Source organism: Lissotriton vulgaris, chromosome 7 (genome assembly GCF_964263255.1).
Source record: "Lissotriton vulgaris chromosome 7, aLisVul1.2, whole genome shotgun sequence".
In the NCBI taxonomy this organism is placed as follows: domain Eukaryota; kingdom Metazoa; phylum Chordata; class Amphibia; order Caudata; family Salamandridae; genus Lissotriton; species Lissotriton vulgaris.
The window spans coordinates 797953677-797961189 of NC_141695.1; the positions used below are offsets into that span (position 1 = coordinate 797953677).

Sequence of the window (7513 nt, forward strand, 5' to 3'; positions counted from 1 at the left end):
CTTCCTGGACCACACGATTCCTGGTACATCCCGAAATCAGCTGTGACCTATGAAGAAAGGCTCTTCATTGCTGAAAAAGACTGTTTGAGCCATTGTCCTGGGTGGTTAAAGCCTGACTGCAAAGGGGGGTAGCCTTTCAGTGACTGCTCGTCTCAACCTCAGTGAAGAAATCAACGTCTGCCCAGGACCTTAGGGCACCATCTGTTTTGTTGTTTGTCAGCGAAATGAATATGCCTAAGGAGAAGAAACCAACTGCTGCAAGAGTTTGTAGCAAAAGAACAATGATTGTTACTGGATTCATTTTGACTGTTGTTATTGTTGCTGGAATAACATGGATTGTAGAGGAAGAAGCCCCTGTCCAAAATCTACTGACTGCTACTACTCCTGTCCCCATTGAACACCATTACTTCACTCTTCCTTATCATGAGCAGAAGCACAGAATGCCCTACCTCAATAACACTTTCATTCAGATGTTGCACCATGCACACAATGCTACAAATGTTATCAACTGCTGGGTATGTGGAATGATGCCAGCTTATCAGAAAAAGGGAGGGACGCTTTTTATTCCTTTGCCGTTTTCACATAATGGCTCCTGCAGAGCCTGGTTTGCATTGTTGTGGGCTTCTGAAGTTGCTAACATTACCTATGCTGATGTAGGAAGGCTAAACGCTCAGTTGAATAAGGTTTGTTACCCTGATGAGGAAGGAGATCCACAAGCTAATGGAACTGTTTTGGAAATGGAGGAGTATCATCAAGGAAAGTCCTCTGCGCACTATGTTTTCCCTAACACTCGAACAACCAAGGGAAATGGGCATCCTGTTATTGCTGTTACTAGAGCTCGAGCGGATCTCTGTGTGAGCAGTGTTGGCAGTAAACCTGTGGGAAAAAGTGACTGTACTTTAGTGTTAAATATTACTGGAATGAACAATAGCAGCTTTTTGTCCTCACATAATACTTATTTCATTTGCGGAAGTAAAGGTTATTATCACCTACCTATTGGGTGGTCAGGTAGCTGCTACGTGTGATTTTTGCTTCCAGCTGTGCTTTTGGCACCTGCATGCTACCATAAAGACTATAAACAGCATAATGACATTTCTAAGAGCAGATTCAAGAGGACAATAAATAATGTTGAGGTGGATCAAACTGATACTGCACTGCAGCAGTATATTGACTTTAACTTGGGACTATTCTTCTTTGTTGGTTCGACTTGAAATGCAGAAAAAGCAGACGTTTGACACATGTTGTAGAGGCTGTAACAAATCAGACAGGAATGGCGCTTGGAAATATCAAAGAAGAACTACAAATTGCAATAATTGTGACGCTCCAAAATAGAATGGTCCTCGACGTCATCCTGGCTGACTGTGGTGGAGCATGTCGCATCATCGCGAGTAGCTGTTGCATTTACATCCCTGACCACGCCTCTTCTGTTTTTGATGCAATTTCCAAGATGCACAAAATAGCCACTGAAATCCACCAGGATTCAGGGACATGGACATTGACTGGATGGCTATGGAACATGTTTACTGTGTGGGGATGGAAATTACTGTCAGCTCTATGTATATTTGTTGCTATTGTTTTCAGTTGTTGCCTATGTATCCAAGGCGGCCCGATGCTTTGTTCCCTTAGTGTTTCTACTTGCACCTCGTGCATACCGACTAAACAAAATGCTAAGAATGTAAATGCCCGATTAGCAAGTGATCAAGAAATCAATGAAATGATTGACATAAATTATATTTTTCGTATTTTCTTTTTAAAGTATAAGAACATATCTTCAGCATATGCTAAAAGGGTCATCTGTGGAAATCGAAAATTATTTCCGTTGGCATAAGCTGAAGCCATCTTGTTTGTGGCATCCATTTTGTTAGCCATGTAATTCTTCTGTCTTCACTGTTGCTTGCCTTTCTATTCTGCTTGTGTCATCAAATTTAGTTAACTCCTTCTGTACTGAGTCAAGGCAATGTACGTGCTTAGAAAAGGCCTGCAGCTGCTGGAATGCACCTGGACCAACATGTAACTGTCGACTATTTGTGGCTGCTGTAAGCAGTTCTGTTCCCCCTCCCACTTTGCTGACTAAGTGATCTCCCATCTGCCCATGTTTGTTGGTAGTTATTCTTGTGAATGCTTGTACCTTCTATTTGTAACAGCACGCTTACTCTGCTACAAACTCTGTATGTAAGCACCATGGTCTGTGTATTCAATGTACTACCTCTTGGAACACTTGAGGGTTTTGTAAGGACGTGGTCCCGCTCATGAGTGATTAATAAACGTGTTAATTGAATTCCAGCTTCAGTGCCGATCTCTATTTTGTTGGTCTACCGACCCGGGAACAGAGAAGTGTGACCCCTGCACCGGTTTGCTCATTAAAAGGCACATTTCCACAAGCGGACAATGCAACTGAAGATGAAGAAGAAACTGGACCACTGGACAAAGAAAGGAGAAGGAGAGCATCACCAGGAACACCGTGGAGGTGCAAGAAACCAACAGACATTGCCCGGGAGCCGGACGTCAGCCTCTGTCCCAGGGAGAAGAGCGTGATGCCTGTACCGGAGCCAAAGAGTGGTGGCTGGCCCTGGAGGATACTTATTGAGCTGAGTTGCGGCCAAGCATAGTGAGTGGCAAACCCAACGATTGAGCGGGAGGAGGGTGGGGAACAGAGTGGGCTTTTTGTTTCCTTTTTCTCTTTTGGCACTGCATGAATGGTGGTGGCGGTGAAGAGAAAAATAACCAGGAGTCACCACCCAGGAATGTCTATCTAAGGCACTCTAAAAAGGTAACACCTGGCTATGTTCCTTTACCCCCCTCCCCCACCCGTTCCCTCGTAAAGGAACAGAGTTAAGGGAAAGAAACAGAAAGAGTCTTTTCATTAGACTTTGTTTACTAGAACCTTTAATTCTTCAATTGATTCTTTTTTATTTCTCTCTGTCAACTTTGGGCACTCTTCCATTCTTGGCTCCAGGGTTCTTAACCCCAAAAGGAAAATAGCATAGGGAAAGGAAGAGAAAAGAGAAAACCAAAACAGGTACTCAAGCCTGTAGGATAAGAAAAGACACTTCAGGTGAGCACTCCTGGGGTGGGGAAACACTGGTAAAAACGTAGAAACTCATACTTACCCCTTGCACACTTCTTCTTGTGTTTCCTTTCCATGAATCTATGGGGACCTTCACAGACGCTGGGAAAAACCTGGAAGAGAAAGAGAAGAAAAAACCTTTAAGTAACCCTAGAAGAGTTCTCAATGGACTAATTTAAATTTTCATAAGGCATAAATATAAAAAAGAACCATCATTGAGCCTACGAAGCCGCCTCCTTGCATTTACTTCCGACTCAGTCTTCTAGGAACCTCACAGGGTGTTACTTCCACGGGATAGGGCCTCTCCCGTTAGGGAGGTGCCCCCACATGTTGACCAGTCATGATCTCACTCATATGCTCAACGCTGGATACGCAGGGACAGGGCTAGATATGGTTAGAAACATCTATGTATTAGTCAATGTTAAGGTTAGACATCCATCAAAATTTTAAATAATCATGTAACCTATTTATCGTGTTTATGCGTATAATTTTTTTAATGATATTGAGTGCATTTTTTATGTTGGTGGTTTGTTGTCTTAATAAATACTGCCGGGTTGCGAAAAATTCATGTATATCCAAGGATCTCCTCGGATCATGCTCCAATTGTTCTTGAATTGGCCCTATGCAGGAGGTGACCTAAACCCAATAACTTTACATTTGATCGGAAACTATGTGTAAATGACGAATTTAAGGACTATATGGGTAACTGGATCAAGGGCTTTTTTGGAAATAATAATGGGACAGCACCTGTTAGTATAGTTTGGGATACATTTAAGGCTTGTTTTCGGGGGGAATGTCTTAGTTTTAGTTTATGGCAGCAAAAGAAACTCAAAGCGAAGTTGGCAAGGCATTATGAGGCACTGACAGAGGCAGAAGGCTCTCTAACTAGGGGGATTGCCTTAGGTAGGAATGATATTTCTGACCTAGAGAATAGGGTTGCTAAGGATCAAGCTAATGTCCTTGGGTTTTGGAGCGCTGAGAATGCCAGAAAATCTCTGATTTTCAAGCGGCAAAGTCATGAATTTGAGGAAACTATTGGAAAACAGCTGGCTGTATGACTGCGAATAAAGGAATCGGCTCAAAATATTCAGGCATTGAGGGACTCGAATGAGGTGTTGCCCTCTGATCCTCATCAGATTCTTTACATTTTTCAGTTTTACTCTGATTTGTATACTCATCAGGGGAGATCGGAGGGGGATCAGAGAGTGATCTTTGAAGAGGGCTTGAAACAACTAGATTCCAGTATTGTGGAGCAATTGGATTCCCCGATCTCTATGATCGAATTAGAAACCGCAGTTAAAAGCTTGGCACTAGGGAAAGCGGCAGGGCCAGACAGGATTCCGGTGGAAGTTTACAGGGTGTTTTTTAATATAGTTAAAGATGAAATGTTGAAAGTATTACAGTTGGCACAGCTAGGATACCCTCCTAAAGCTTGGTCAGACGCTACGTTCGCAGTATTTTTGTAAGAAGGGTAAATCTCCAGATTTAGTAGGATCATATCGCCCAAATTCTTTATTGAATAGCGATAATAAAATTTATTCTAAAATCTTGGCCAATCGATTGGCTAAAGTCATTACACCTCTGGTCTCACTAAATCAACATGGTTTTATTCCGAAACGGGGTACGGTGGACCATGTGAATAAAGTAATAACACTGTTCGATATTGCAGGGACAGGAAAAAGGGATCTAGTGCTGATTTTACTGGACGCAGAGAAATCGTTTGATCGCGTTCAATGGGATTATATGTGGCGACTGATGGATAAAACTGGGTTTGGTAAGAAATTCATTGTAGCACTACAGGCGCTATATACGGCTCCTACGGCTAAGATATCGGTAATGGGAATGCTATTGGATACTTTGAGCATTACCAGAGGAACTCGGCAGGGGTACCCTTGCTCCCCTCTTTTGTTTGCCTTATATATTAATCCTTTTATAGAACAACTGTCTTATAATGCATCCATTCCTCCGATTCGGGTTTTTGACTATTGTTTTTCTGTTTTCGCTTACGCAGACGATATAGCCGTAGTCACAGAGAATCCTTCTCTTGCGATTATAGAGATAGAGCGCTTAGCTAAAGAATTTGGTAGGACTACGGGCTATAAACTTAACAAGTCAAAAATGCTAATTTTATGTTCTGATAGTGTATCATGGCAGGATGGGCGGGTTGTGAAAGAGGTGACCCATTTGTGGATACAAATCCGAGCTTCTATGTCCGAACTTATGGATGTTAATTGGAATTTGCTTGTCCATAACGTTAAAGCTTCTTTGGACAGGTGGGATCGATTGTATTTTACAATTATTGGACGCTGTAATATTGTTAAAATGAATGTACTTCCCAAGGTCCTTTACCTATTCCGGTCAATACCCTTGGAAATATCCAAGTCGAGATTACAGCACTTACAATCAATCTGTGGGAAATTTATATGGAACCCGGGGAGACCTAGACGGGCGATGAGATTCATGACTTTGCCTCTTGATAGAGGGGGCCTGGCTGTACCTGATTTTCTACTTTACTTTGTTACATGCTTTCTTTTGAAAATGCGGGTGTTAATCACGGGGGAGACTGATGCTAATAGTGCCACTGCTCCAACAATTTTTTAAATCTTACTACGCCCAATTGCAAAACAGTGTTTATTTATAGAACTGCATGGTAGTTACTTTAAACGAACACGATTTAAAGTCTTGATCAGTGCATTTAAAGTGTGGAAATTGACTTCTAAATCGAATGTAATGGGGAAGATCGCATATTATACTCCTTTTAATGAAAACCAGGAATATTTGGGGATAATATCTCGCAAAGTTGGAAGAGGAAGGGGGTTAGATATTTAGGCGATTTGTATTCTGATACTGGGATATGTAAATCATTTGATGAATTAACTACTCAATTTGGCTTTCCCAAAACTCATTTTTTAAAATTTTTGCAAATTAAAGATTTTTTAGTTCGTACTAATGTTGATATGCGATCTAATGCTGTGGTAGAAGGGATTAGAAGGCAGGTTAAAATTGGAACCTTATATCAATTGCTGCTTGTGGACAGGCCAGATGATCTTGAAAAATTTAGGTCTAAATGGTCTGCAGCGCTGGGAGAAACAGATATTGTGATTGAAGATCTTATTGTGATGTCTAGAAAAACACTAATGTCAGCAAATTTGAAAGTTCCATTTTTTAAGACCTTATTTGATTTATATTATACCCCTGCACGGATGGCTAAATGGGGCGGTGAGTACGACAGGAAATGCTTTTGATGTGGGGAAGACAAGGCGGACAGCGTTCATATTTTTTTTAGATGCAACAAACTGCATAGATTTATTGCAGATATCGAAACGTTTTTGTCCTTGGTTATAAACCTGCCTCTGATCATCACTCCTACTATGATGTTATTGGGGAAGATTACCACAAATAGTTTTACGAATGGATTGCATCAATATCGATATATATGTTTTTTTTTCAATGATGGAAGCCCGCCTGTGTATTGCAGCGGACTGGTTGCAGGAAAAGTCGCCGGCATTTGAGCTCTGGCGAGCAAAAATGAATAATTTATATAAACTGGAATGGGGCTTATTTTCGGTTAAAGGTCTTAGGAAGCGACTGATGGGTATAAATATATGGGGAGCTTTTCGTGATTATTATGAGGGTTAATTTTAAAAATTTAATGAATTGAGTTTCAGCCAAATATTTTTTTTTTTTTTTTTTTTTTTTTTTTTAAACCTTTATTTTAGCATTCAGTAGAAATACAGGCATGGGCCTACAACCACGGGGGCCGGCCGCTAGACAAATCAAAATTCGTTGATATCACAATACGACACAGCTCATCAGCCGACAACCCAAAGGTCCGGCAGCGATTCAGAGTAAAGCTTGTATTGGAATGCATAGCCAGAGTTCAGGATAGGACAGAGGTTTCATTTTATATTATATAAGAGAGGATCAGGTGCCATACAATCAAACAGAAGAAGCGGGGGCAGGGTAAAAAACAGGATATACATGTAATGACCACTATAATGGAAATTTGGCGCCAGAGCATCTAGGTCGATACAAAAGAACACACAATATACATTTCCATGTTGCGCCAATACTCAAGGCCTGCCCACCCACAAATCAAGATATCATGAAAGCGAAATACGAAGTACAAGGATACAATAAGAATCCAAATGATTCGTAGTTATACTGACCCTACAAAAAGAAAAAGAAAGAAGGAAGGCCATAGAAAATAAAAAAGGCAAAATAAACCCCCCCCTTTCAGCCCCCCACCCTGCACCCCTGCAAATGGCTATAGCCTAACCCCACTAGCAGCGTGCCTGTTGCACCTAACAACTAAAACCCCAAAGGTAGGAAAAAGAAGAGCGGAGCAGGGCCTATCCATGTGGGCTCCCAGCCCCTTTAGACCCCCCGCCTGAAACAGCCACCCCCTATCAGTAAAAGATAACCGTATGACAGCAATGTAGAGAA

At 41.5% G+C, this 7513-nt stretch overlaps 1 pseudogene; it reads left to right on the forward strand.

The window, feature by feature from the left end:
* The first annotated feature begins 224 nt into the window (after nucleotides 1-224).
* Nucleotides 225-1828, forward strand: LOC147702432 (uncharacterized; annotated as a pseudogene).
* Nucleotides 1829-7513: the final 5685 nt, after the last annotated feature.